The sequence below is a fragment of the Rhamphochromis sp. 'chilingali' genome, assembly GCF_963969265.1.
Source record: "Rhamphochromis sp. 'chilingali' genome assembly, chromosome: 13".
Classification (NCBI taxonomy): Eukaryota; Metazoa; Chordata; class Actinopteri; order Cichliformes; family Cichlidae; genus Rhamphochromis; species Rhamphochromis sp. 'chilingali'.
The window spans coordinates 24,280,427-24,295,087 of record NC_137940.1 but is presented as its reverse complement, the minus strand read 5'-3'; positions in this window follow the sequence as shown (position 1 = coordinate 24,295,087).

The window sequence follows — 14,661 nt, the reverse complement described above, 5'->3', positions numbered from 1 at the left end:
AATATCGGGGTAAGTGAATACTCAATATTCTCCACCGACCTCCAAAATGACGAGAGGGGGAGGGGGGGGGGGGATGTAAGACTTACAACTGCTGCAGTGTATTAGAAAGACTTGGCATAGGGAAGGGGCAGGGGCGGAGCAAAATAGTAAAATGAGGGAAAGACAAACTTAAGATTCAGAGACAAAGAGAAAGACAAAATGTTCAGTTAGCCTTGGAGGCTAATGTTTACATGACTTTTGTACTTTAATATGCTTCTAATACACTCCCATCTACAGCCTGATCAATTATTTACACAATATTTTCCTTTTATACTTAAGTCATGCTTTTAGCAGAATGAAAAAAGAAAGTTAAATGGTTTAATTCAAGCTCTTCAGCTGTCTTTATAATATATTCAGACTTATCAGACATGCTCAGCCTACACTGGTTGTATTGAGTGTCAGATCACAATCCACAGTCAGTGGCTTTAGCCTATAACACATAGCTACATGTTCTCGAGGGAAAACTCCTCCGCACAGAGGAACATGTAAAGGCATGTGCTGGCTGAGGTCACTGTTTGATGAAGTGATGCTCTTGTAAAAAACTCATTAAGAGAACGTGATGTTGTTGTGTAGGAGGACATTTGGATTGCATTGTAAATAGTGAGATTTGCAGAATACTGTAACAGGTTGGCGTGGGCTCAAACTGAGTATTTTCTCTTTTCCTTTTGCCCTGTTTAAATTAGGACATTGGTTTCATGGAGTTAGAGAGTGGGTGACACTGTAATATGTTTGCTCCCTCAGTGTCAACATGATTCAAACAATAACGAATCAGAAATGATGTTCCAATTATTATTTGTAAAATTATTTTTATATGGGCCAGTCTGCATTGTGACTGATTTTACCACTAAAATGAATTTTATGTTGATGCTGTGACTTTTGTACTTTTATTCAATTAGGATTTTAAATCTAAAACTATTATGGGGTAAGATCTGAAATTAGCACGATTCTACCCATGAAAAAAATCCAAACCCTTGTCTAATTTAAATGTGCTGTTTTATTTTTAAGGTCATATCCTTGTGCACCTCTGGATGACTTCCAGGATGGTGGAAGTCCTGTTCTATTTGTACTTGCATTGTCACGGTCTGGGGGGCAGACCGTGGGGGATGTTGGAGAAAGGACCCAAACGCTGGACTTAATGAAATGAACAGTGGGTTTATTTACAGTGAGGTAAATGTACACCACACATTGAATCTCCAAAAGTGCTCCCTCGACTCCCGTGACGTGTCTTCTCCCAAGTGCTGGTATCCCGTGCTCTCTGCCCCTGTGCCTTCACACACCCCGTGTGTCTTGCAGTCCTGTGTTCCACTCTCCTGAGGAAAAAACACAGACACAGCCGTTATGGCACCAACTCCAGCAGGCATACACTGACCAGCACTACAAACACTGACATGGAGTCTAACTCAACGATCCTGCGCCGGAGGAAGCTCCATCGCTCTGTTAAGTAGCTCCCCCGACGATCCTGATCAGAAGCAGGTGTGTGGTAAGCTAGGCGTGACCAGCAGCTGGCAGGGCCACACCCATCAGGCCTGCAGGTGGCTGTCCTTCATCCTCCAGCCTCACACACATACACACACCAGCATTGAACACAAGAACACAGTGCAGCAAACATACATCCAATACACTAATAACAATAAAGGTCCACACTGTTCACGAACCCCGAGTCCCCGGAACCGGGTCCGTGACATGCATTTCTGTAATTTTAGTATGAATCTCAAAGGTGTGCAGAGGGCAAACATCAGGCTCTTTGTTGGACTGAAGAAACGTTTATGCTGAGAATTATCTGGCCATAACCCAAAGACCAAACAGCAGTTCCCACCTGAAAAGTTCACGGTGACCAAACCTTAAAATGGCACGTCAGTTCAAGAGTGAGGCAAAGACGTCAACTGTGGTGCTCAACCATAAGTCAAAACCAGAAGTCCAGTTGTTCAGGACTGAACTTGGGATGAGCAACCTAAAAATAGCAACTATGTTGATGAAGAAGATGTTTTTAAAGCAGTTGATTCACTGCTTTAAAAACATCTACATAGTAGACACACAAAGTCTTAATAAACATGTTCATCAAAGCCTCATCATGCAAGTTGTATCAAATGCTGTTTATCAAATAAGCAAATATTGAAACTAAGGTAATTTCCTCTATATTCTTATTTTAGTTTAGCTAGTTTTTCAAATTCACAAAATCTTTTATTAGTTAATTAAAAATACTTTTTTTGTATCTACTTTCAGTTTTAAATTTAGTTTTACTTAACCAATTATAACCTTGCGTTGGTTTTTACATTGTAGTATAGTTGATTATTCAACAGAGGCATCTAAATACTCCTTTCTCCAACAGTTTTTCACCAAAAAGCGATTTTTTCAGACTGTGTAGCATCACTTTTCATGTAATACTATCGATATTGTGTATGTAATAGTGTATGAGAGCTTGAAAATTGTAAGCAAGCAGGTTTTCAATGCTGTATTTCATTCTGATAGAGTGGCACCATAGTGTAGTGGTTTACACATTCACCTAACAATTCCCAAGTTTGATCCTAGGAGGAGGAATAAATCAGTTTGGGGTTGCATCTGAGCATCTGGTGTAAAAATTCTACCAATTCAAACATGCAGAGACACCAGCTGTGGCGACTCCTTGTGAATAAAGGGGTAACCAAAAGTAGCTTTCTTCCTTTTTTTGTCTTTTGTTTGTTTATTGCTGATATAATTTCTGATGTCCCATAGCTGGCCTTGGTTCTCTTGTTATAACTACTTTTTAAAAACAAAAAAAGTCCTGGAATCAGCTTAAATTATATGGAAACACTACTAAAACACTTTAACCTAAAAGTAAAAAATCAGTACTAATATCTTTGACTCTAGTGAGGATCATCAGCCTCTACGTTGTGAGTTTGCCTTTTCTTTTCTGAAACAATGTTCTAAAAGCTGTTTTTCGTAGCAAAAAGATTAGATTGAATTAGAACGAGATTAACTCCAGACTGAGTAACGTCTGTGTGGAATAAAGAAACAAAAGGAGAATAAATCAAAATGCCACAATAAATGTTGAATGTTTGTTCTATACTCTCAGAAGTGTAGCTTAGTGGTTACTACAGGTCAGAGTGATACCTCTTCAGGGACCCATAAAAAGATTTGTCAAGTCCCTGTGTCTTGATGTCAAGTGGGCATTTCAACAGATGGAGCTTCCTCTCTGACCTGGTGTAGTTTATTTGTCAACTTAACCGAATAAGTCTGCAACCATCACACTGAGTCAAGTAAGTTTGACCGATTTTATGCAAAATGTTTGCAATTGTAACTATTCAGCTCTAGTGCTTTTGAAATCACTTTGGGAGAAACTGTCATCTATAGATATTCATTGACCCTTCACTCATCTCCATAGGCATACTTTGCATCTAGCTATATCATTATCCCAATCAAGATCAGTGTAATACTGAGATCAATTATAAGATAATTCTGCTTTTCATCATATTGTATGGCCTTGGATTACTCAGGGTACTGCAGCTTGTATTTCCAGACAACTTGAAACCACTTCAAGCTATCATGCTAAAGTTTGTCTACCACTGAGAAAAACCTTGGATAAATCTAAAAGGATATTAAATACATTGGGAAAGAAGTATAACTCATGCTGGAAAATTTTATAACTGATCGGATGTGATGATGTTTCTTTTAATAGCTATCTTCTTACTATAATGATTTAAACATATGTATGTATGACTGGTACTCTAACTCCTCCTAGATGTGTTGATCAATGTTTTTTAGAGACCATGTAATATTATTTTGTATTAATTTTATTATCTATCTTATTTATATTTTTCCACGCTTCACTGTTATTTGTTATTTTTTTGTTTGATTTATGTTCTTGTATTTTTTTGCTGTCTTTTAACTGGAAAACACTTTGGTCAACTATGTTTTTCTTTTTTTTTAAGTGATCTATCAATAAATTACTTATCCAAACTTACTATCTAAACTGCCTAAAATTAATTTTATAACACTCAGATTCTTAAAAATTATTTATATTATGTATACTTGAGTGAAGCTACTAAGGACTTAATGCCGGGAGGGGGGGCTTCCTTCTAATGCATAAAAATCCCACCATTATGGTAATAAAACTTTGTTTTGTTACTGGGTTGCTGTATTTTCACTTAGCACTGTAAACCAGGGCAAACACTGATGCTAACAAAGCTTTACACTGGAGTAGTCATCAGGGAGCAGCAGTTCCTTTTTGAAGTCCCCAGCATGACCCCCCCATCTAATACAAGTTCACTATTAACCATAGAGTTTTGTTTTGTTTTTTCCAAACTTCAGAAATCACAAGTTCTCTAAAAGAACAGACAAAGTTTGAGCCTCTGTTCTTCTGTCCCTTTTTTAATAATTAACAGTATAATTCACTGGATCCCACTATTATGGAAATAAAACTTTGTTACTGGCCTGCTGTAGTTTCTCTTAAGCCCCTGTAAACTAGGGCATAAACCCAGCATGAACCCAGCATGAGCCTCAGGTCTAATACAAGTTCACTATTTGCAGTAAAGCTTTCTTCAAATTTCAGAAAACCTCAGTTCCTTAAAGAACAGCTAATGGTTGAACTCGGTCTCTTTTTTTCTTTCTTCATTTTAAAATCCCTCCTCTACTGTAACAACAGAGGAGACCAAGTACACCTGTGAAACAGAGGTGCTCTGCCCAAAGAGGTCACTGCAGCAGTGCTGCTGTGTCTCTCACTGTATAATGTCTTGGTGGGCCTTGGGAAGTTAGTCAGTGTGCCTCGCTATAGGAACACATACCAGAAAAAGAGTGTTAAAGCCCAACAGAAAGATTTTAGGGCAGATATATCAAAAATGATTGACTCATTACATGTATTTGATTCTTGGAAGTGTAAGCGTATACTATACAAGTATACTATTATATATATATTTTTTTTTTTTTTTTTTTATTTATTTATTTATTTTTATTTTTTTAAAAGAACAAAAACATGGCAAGAAGTTGTTTATAGTTTGTGATGTCCACATCTGCTTAATTCAATTTCAATTCAATTTTATTTATATAGCGCCAAATCACAACAAAAGTCGCCTCAAGGCGCTTCATAGATACAGAGAAAAACCCAACAATCATATGACCCCCTATGAGCAAGCACTTTGGCGACAGTGGGAAGGAAAAACTCCCTTTTAACAGGAAGAAATCTCCGGCAGAACCAGGCTCAGGGAGGGGCGGCCATCTGCTGCAACCGGTTGGGGCGAGAGAAGAAAAACAGGACAAAGACATGCTGTGGAAGAGAGACAGACAGCTTATCCTATAATTGTCACAAAGAAACTCACTAACAAGTGGTGGGTGTCTGGCAGACACTGATTAGTGGTGTCCCCTTACCATACTGATTTGAATTTTTACAGCTTATAGGATTTTCATTTAGATGCAAAAGTCTCCCCAAGTTTAAAGAACAATGGTCGGCTGCCAGAAATTAAAATTTCAATTTAATTTCCAGGCAGTTAATGTGCTGCCTCAAAATTCTTGTGAACAGCCTTGAACTATAAAATTTACAATTTAATGACAGATTCCCACTTCTCATGCAGTGTTGTGTATTTAAACAAATAATGTTATTAGGCTCAAAGCCTTGTATTGCTCTGGCCAGTTGTTATGATTTTCCTGTTCTATCTAAGTCGCAACCTCCAGGGCTGAAGAAAATGAAGAAAAAACTACAATTCCTCAAATGCCCACTTGAATCTGTCTGTTGACAGTCTATGTACATATTTAAAAGGCCAACTTCAGTGCTGGAAACAATAGTTGTAGTCTAATTCTACAACTCACCATGTCTCATCTCAGCTAATTGGAGTCTCTGAACTCCAACTCTCTGGTGCCTTTTGAGTTATTTTTTTAACACAAGTAGCTGACAAATAGTATAGTAGTGAAGTGTACTAAGAGACCATCTACAGCAGTGATGACAAACTTTACATGGTGGGCCACATACAACCCACTTCCATCTGAAGTGGGCTGAACCAGTGAAACTCACCTTCCTGACAGTGTAAAGAAGTGTTACTACACAATAAATCCACATGATGACAGAAACTTCTAGTGGCTCAAAGTCAAGCTAGACAATAGCTAACTGCAGCCACATGATGACAGAAAGTTGGATGGAAAACAAAGCTTTTCTCTTTTCAGTTTGTTCTGATAGACCAAGAAACAGACAAATAAGAGTGGGTAAGAAGCTTAAAGTCCTTACCCACTATAATTCTTACTGGCATTGCTATATTTTGGAATCGTAATGTCAAATTACACACGCAAGTTTTAATATATTCCTCAAGAAACATTCATTTCTTTCTTTGCAGAAAGTAGCAGATAACTGAATTTAAGCTAAAAGTGACTCTTTTAGCTTAAAAGAAACCTCAACCTGCAGCATATCCCAAAGAAATAATATGACTCATCCCAACTGTTTGAACCTCCTTAATCCTGATAAGACCTCGAGTCAAGTTAATCTCATGGCTAGACCAGAGACACAGGGGAATCTCTCTAACCCTGAGGAAAAACAAAGCAGACCATCGAGATGTATTCAACCTAAATAAACATCTGTGAGCAAATAAACAGAGCAGATTCCTATTAAAGGTCAAGTGCTTAAATCTGAAATAGAAACATGACCAGGCTGTAATCCAGAATCTCAGCCTTCACCAGCAATGTTCTGAACAAACAGAAATGTCAGCGCCAGAAAGAAAGCCATCTCCACAGGAGGCTCTTTTCATCAATGCAACATAGGGGGGAGACTGTTTACATGTCGGCCATGCCAGGAAAATACAGGTAGCGAGCAGGTCCAGACACAGAGTTTGACAATATGTTCTTTAAATCCTGGATATATTATTCTCCAGGGTGTGCTGCTGGATTTTTGTGTTAATGATGTGCAGCAACACATGGCAAGCAAATGGTTTGTGGATGCTCCCCTCATTAAATGGGGTCATTTGCTACAGCAGCAGGACTTAATACAACCTGAGATGAGACCAGCCTTATCAACAGCATGCCTCTCATGCCCCTTTCACACAGCACTCATTTGATTATGTTTGTTGCTCAGAATACTCAAGTGCCCAGATTTCTTTGTGGACTTTCACCGCACAAGGGACGGTGAATCTGTTTTATAGTGTCAACTAGACTGTGAGCAGCGGTGAGTTTTGAGTCCACTCCTGAGTACTTATTTTATCAGTGGTCGTGACTGTGCTGCCCAGTAAAAATATATTTGCCGAGCATATTTTCCTCATCTTGCTCCGCTAACTGTCCATAAGGACAGATGCCTAGAGCCACCGAGTCTGTCCTGGTTCACTGAGCCTTTCACTTCATCATAATCTTTGTCTCATCAAATCACATCACAGTTATTTCCCTCATGATGTAGCAATTTGTCATTGTAGTTTCAGTTGACTGCATTGTAAATGCCCTAAATCAACCTTGTGTTTACTTTCTTATCGTAGCGTGATCAGTTTACAAAAGGACAAGGCTGAGATTTCTTATAATATCCTGCTCGGTATCAAAGCTTTAACCTAGTTAGTAATGAAGCCTCAATTACAAATCATTTCTTCAATTTGCCGTCGTAAATTTAAGAAACACTTATGAACGTTATGCTCCGTTTGTGTTTAAGACTGTCTTTGAAGCTGAATAAGCTGCCAGAAAAGCACATAGCCTCAACTGCGAGCTCGCAGAAGTTGGTAAGTGTCTTATGCAAAAAGAAATGTACTATTTAACAGTTTACTTTGATCTCTGGCTGTGTCACACGGGCGTGCATGCATGCATGCACACACACACACACGTGCGCGCATGCACGCACACACATCACACACACTAAGTGTAAGTACCAAATAATAGCAAAGAGAACAAAAAAACCCACACAAAATGACTTCATGAACCCTAAAACTCTGAATTGGGTGTACAAAAACAAAGCAGTCACACATCAGTGCAGTGTTGGGGTATTAAAAATAAAATATTGTTTACTCTCTTAAATTATTTTCAAGTAACTGTACTATTTATCACTAAAACTTATGAAAGGGTTTTGTTTTTTCTTACCTATCCCGTTTGGATCTTTAGCCATCAGATTTGCTGTCTGAAGGCCAAGAAAGACGCCAAGTGGATTTACTTTACCAAGTGGATCATCATGGCCTTGGCATATTGGTCCATTTGATTGACCTTTATTACAATTATGTATTTATTCGATTTGATTTTCGGTTGTTACAGACGGGACAGACATGACTGGGGGACAGGGAGAAAGAATGAAAGAAAGAGAGGGAGAGAAAGAAAAATAGAGGGGAGAAGAGACGGTGAGAAAGGGGGGAAGAAGAAAGAAAGAAAAACAAAGAAAACACCTGGATCACCTGTGTGGAGATAAAAAAAAAACAGAAGAGAAAACAAATAAAAAAGAGCAACATAATAAATACAACACTATCACAATAAACTAGCTAACAGTAGATAAGAGTAGATACTAAATACTAAATGTTATTGTGCAGCACGCAAGATCGACAGCGCACAATGTGCTTTGAGGTAACAGCCAAGAAACGCAGACACAAACGTGCATTCCCACCCCCATATACACAAACAAATACTCGGACTCACCCGACGTGGAGACAGAGACAAATAGACACTGTACACACATTCACACTCACCAAACATACTCTATATCCCAGGTCCAGGTACCCCTGCCCCCAGAGGGGCAAACCATTCATAGACCCAGGAGATGTTCAGAGGATGGTCTGTGTATTCAAACTCACCTCTGGCGCTGATAGGTTTGTAGCTTAAACCTATTCGCTGGAACGTTCAAGACAATTCAACTACACAGCAAAAAGCATTGAACACCAATAATTATATCATAAGAGTAATAAAGCATTCAGCATCAAAGACAAGTATCATGTGCAGGTTTTCTCAAATGAGTAAACCACAATTATTGCCATAATTCGCCCCAGACATGGATCATCCCATGTATTTAGTCAACATTAATGTAATCCGTGACTTTCCTTAAGCAAAGTCACTCCACTTATTTATCACTACAAGCTCAACAGTGGCCAGCTAATGAGCCCCATATTAAACTATTCCATAAACACTGCATCTCTTATTTGTTTTCTCATGTCACTTGTCTGCCTCTGCTGAATCCTCTACATGCACTCTTAGAAAAAACAAACATTAGCAACACACATGGACAATACTGGTGGTCAGGCACAAATTGACAGGTTCCAGAGGTGCTATAAAAAGACCATAAAATTAGCCATTCGCAACTGTGAAAAGGAGAGACACTGGTTTCAATACAGGAAATGTCACACACTATATTCACTTCTCCCCTGTAATATTCAACATTTTCCCAAGAACACAGTGTAATAGCATAATCAACATATAGCCTGCAAACAGTTTTCTTCACACATAAACCCAGTAATCCTGTGGTAGAAAAAACATCAACCAGTTGTATCCTGTTATAAATCACATGATCAAATCACATGAAGAACTGTAATGCTGTAGAAAAGAAAATGCAAATGTTAGCGCTGCGCAGGTGTATACACACTTTCTCACAGTGATCTCTGTGAGCAACACAAGGTAGTGAGTAACACACCCCTGGTAGATGCACAGACACAGAAAGTTGCATTTAAAAGGTTAAATCGACACGGCCCAAAGCTCACGCAACCTAGGATGTTGCTGTCATCTTTCTGCTCCTGTGAAAAGAAACACACATGGATTCATCCACCCTTTGTCATGTCCAGAGGTTCAATCTTACATACTGGTCAAGTCAGTCAAGTCTTGTGAGCTTTTACCAGTTCAGTCAGTTTCCCATTTTTATTTTCACTCATTTTTCATTCATTCATTCTTTCTTTGCTGATAGTGGAACCTATCGTCGCATTTAGTTTCCACCCTCCACCAAAAAGAAAAAGAAGAATTTTAGATCGGATTACCTCGCTGAATCCTTTTGGGCAGGGACTCATTTTCTAATTGTCCCAGTTAAGTGATTTTCTCCTGAGCCCATTTTAATGTGGAGAAACTCACTTGCAACAATTTTCTTGACGACGTGTCATATAGCGCTTTTGTTCTAATCATGCAGATTTGCTCAAACGACAGATTATCAAACAAAACTTTCAGTGCACTGTGAAAGTAACAAAATAAAAAGGCCTTGTTAAGTCATGACACATGCTCCTAATCTCAGGAGGGTAAATCATACCAAACCTAATTGGTAGGCTGAACCTTGCAACAAAAGAAAAATCATCAGCTAGATTAATTCAAAACCCTCCATCAGCCGCACAACACACAACATAACCCTAATGTTTTTTTATTAGCTATGAGTTTAATCTCCAGGTCTGTGCTCTTCACTCATTTAGGCCACAGACCCATTTTATTCAGTTTTCCTTTCCCCCATCATCACAAAACATGTGACATGTTGTCATGTACTTCACAAAACAAGTTTGTTCTGACGTATTCAGAGTTGTGTATCTGGGTGCAGGATTCACCCGCACATCAAAACAGGAAACTCAGTGTTTTAGAGTCTCCACTCTAACAAACTCCAACACATCCTATTCACTTGTGCTAGAATTCAGTCACATTTCCTTAATCTAATAGCGATCAACTAATTTGCATATCAGCTATCAACCCACCAAGTTGACAGGACAACAGAAATGCATGTTTAAAATATTATCACAAAAGATAATTCCCTCATACAGTAAATTACTTGTGCTGCATCAATCAAGCAGAAAGCATCTCCCAATTTACTATATTAACAACTAAATTTATTGTCTGATCACTGGTTGGTCAAACCAGAATATTTTTTCCCACAAAAGTTAAACTGTTGTCCTGTAACCTAGAGAGTTAGTTGTCAGCATTGGATAAATTCAGCATTTGATAACAAGTGCGCTGTAAACAATTCAGCCAGAAACTTGGTCTGAACGTTTCCAATGATGTTAACCTATAACTTTTTTCCCGACCGCTGCATGTGGGAAATTGATTCAGGTCTGCTTTTCATCTGAAAGTGACAAACTAAGACATTTTTATTATTATTATCACTGCTTAACCAACACACATCTCTCTCTCTGTTTTTTGTGAACTCTCCTTTCTTAAAAGCAGAAAATGAGATGGTAGTTGTTATTGGCTGATAAACACAAAACCTTTTTCCTATGATTATTTTTCATCTACAATGTCTCTTTTTTTGTTCTTTTTTTCCCCTTTACAATCACTGGTGACCTGCAGAATCACCGCTCTCACAAATGGAGGCAAATACTTTTACACAGTGCACACACACTCTGCGACGTCAGGCACATTCACACTCACTTTTTTCATCTGCATAAATAAATCATATGGCAAATGATATATGCCATGGTGATCCATAAGTATGATCACAACTTTATTTAATTATTTTTCAACCCAACCCAACAAAACAAATAAACAAAAACATGATCCTGATGCTATGAACACTCTACACACATGAGTCATGATGCAGGAAAACTGCTGCACATCTGAAAGAAGAAGCTGAACTCACGGATACGCTGCACACTCGAGCTATCATAGTTCTGTTTCCCTCTCTTAGATGAGTTCTCAGCCAGATCCCGATCTGATAATGTGTAGCTTGCTCATCAGCTCAGAAGAGACCGTAACGTAACCTCACACAGTGGTTGCGTGCTTTGCCACAGTGGCAAAGACTTGCACTTTCATATTCAATTCAGCTTCTCCATCATGTAGTTTTCAGCTGTTTCATACAGGGTTCAGCATATTAGTTGTTTTTATAGGTGTGCTCTATATATAACAATAGCTCATAATAGGATGACAGTCTTTCAAACAGTTCAAGTGCCTCTATGCACGTCATTAGTTAAAATATTTACCTATTTTACTTCAGCTCATATGTCAATGTACTGAATTTGAGCAACCCTGAGCTTAATGCAAATTACTTTTAGCATTTATCCACCTCAATTAAAACTATGGTCTGGAGCACAGGCTGTTGTTGATCAGAGCAAGCTAAAGAATCATCTAAACATTTTGTTTCAGCAAGGGGTGGGGGAAAGCCATTCACCAGAGCATATCTTAACTGCTGCTGATGTGGGCTGGCCTTCTCCACACGCTCTTCAAGGCTGCTGTTTTCTGAAAACTTCTAACATTTAACATTTTCCAGCAACCAGTTCACCCTCAAAATCACATTTTTATTTTGATCAAGGTCTTTTTATTGAACAAAAATTGCTTCCAACAACAATTACGGCAATATTAGCAAACAGTCGTGCCCCCCCATCCAGAACAGTGTAACTAAAACCCAACCAGAGAGGAAGGAAGAGATACAATAAAATAAAATTACAGATACAAAGTAAATAATAAAATAAATGAACAACAGCAAGGGAAAAACAAAAAAACAAAAAAACAAAACAACAACAAAAAACAAAAAAACAAAAACAAAAAACACTCACATGCACATTAAGCAATAGTATCCAGACTTAATCTTACAAAGTAAGTAAGAAAAGGTTGCCATGTGTCATAAAACCTCCGAACCGAACCTTTTACAGTGTAGCGGATCTTTTCCAGCTGAATATAGTACATGACATCCTTAACCCATTGCCCATATACAGGTGGAAGTGGCTCTTTCCATTTCAATAATATTATTCTACGGGCCAAAAAAGTGCAGAAGGCCAGAAGATCAGAGTGTGATTTGGAAAGACTGGCATCACAAGGCGTCACCCCAAAAATAGCTATAAACGGGCAGGGTGCAATTGGAACACCAAATATGTTGGACATGGTTTCAAATATGCTTTTCCAAAAGCTACCCAGTTTTGGACATGCCCAGAACATGTGAAATAGGGAAGCAGGCTCTCGTTTGCACCGGTCACATGTGGGGTCAAACCCATCCTTGATTTTGCTCAGTCTAGTTTTAGACCAATGGAGACGGTGAACCACTTTGAACTGAATCACCACATGTTTAAGGCAAATAGATGACGAAGAAATTCTATTGATCAAAATCACATTTTTTATGAGAATATAAGTACCTCGCGTTGCCGGGAGTGAATTCTTGCATGAATGTGTCGTCTCCCTGTGAGGCAGTCTTACTTGCTCGGGAACCCATAATAACAACAACAACCGTGTCACAGACCACGCCTGCTCCGCAGCATTCACACAAACGCATATGACAACAAAAACACAAATTACGTCTACTTCGAACTCACACCGGTCTGCTCGGGACCCCAACCCAGTTTCCGGGACCCCAACCCAGTTTTGCGACGCAAAGCCCAATTAAGGGACGCTCGGGACCCTAACCCAGTTCTGCGGTTATAGAGTCGCTCTCTCAAGTTACTCGGAGTTGCTTAGCGTGTAATATTAGCCTCGAATCCCGCCGATCGTCATTCATCGAGGAGAGAAAACAGACAGCTAATCCACCGGCCCGATGACAGATTCTCACGTCTCGGGACTTTACTGCAGGAACTTCCTGGCTGACGTCAGTCTTTCAGCGTGTCTCTTCTCCCCTCGGTGAATGTCGACTCCAGGGATCCGGCTCCGAAAGACCAATTAATGATAGGTTTGTAGCTTAAACCTATTCGCTGGAACGTTCAAGACAATTCAACTACACAGCAAAAAGCATTGAACACCAAGCAGAGCTCTTTATGATTCTCGTATACGAGGGAGACCAACCGGACAAAACGCCGTTCCTTCGCTTGACCCCAGTTGCTCTCGTCCGTTCCCCCATAACACTGCTCTTTTATTGAGGTTACATGAATGTACATAGGTTCATTAACATATGACGTATACATACACACAAAGAGTACCTTGCCTGTGCGTGGTGTACGTGTGTGTGAGGGGTCAGAGTGTGACCCCATAACCGACTTCCCTAAACCTGCTGGTCTGGAAGTCCAGCAGTTCATCTAAACAAAAGGCACTTAGACTAAAACAGACATAGATACGTTTATCCTACCATGAAACAATAAGAGAAGGTATGACCTCTCCCATGCTCCCAGGATGTGGGTGTGAATACAAGCACCCTCTGGAATGCACAGAAAGTCTTTGCAGACTACTAAGGATCAGACCCCTATCAATATGACATCGACTATAAACTTTAAGCATGTATGAGTAAATATCTCTAAGCATAAATGACAATCAACAATACAAATCTAACAGGCGCTGGTGGCCTACCCTCAATTTTAAATGCATATAGACACTGAGGGTTTTCGGGAGGAGCCGTGTTGCTCTCTGGCAGGAAGCACCATGCCCTCCTGTGTTTTAAATGCACTTTAGAACAGCACGCAGCAACACTACATATGAGCGGACAGAGGGAGGTTTGGGGTCTTCACTCACCCCCGTTCTGTTAACCGTCAGGACTGGAGATGCTGGCCGTCAGACTGGGGTCTGGGATGTGGGGCCTCCCTGACACTGCAGATAAGGAGGCGGTCTGCTTGCCTCCACCCCATAGAGAAAGGAAAATTATGAAAGGAAGATAACACGATCGTACGTAGCATAATTAATTATGTCTCCCTATAATACAGGGCTTCATTCAGCAACACCTCAGGTTTCAATATTGTCTGAGTGATAATGTAAAATTAATATTACTGTTATTATTATTATTATTATTATTATAAACCACAAATGGAACATTTTTTATATAATGACAGTGGTAGAAATAGTGCACCACTGGGTCTCATTTCCAGATCCTTGAAATAAGAGCCAAATTGTAATATATATGCAAAATAT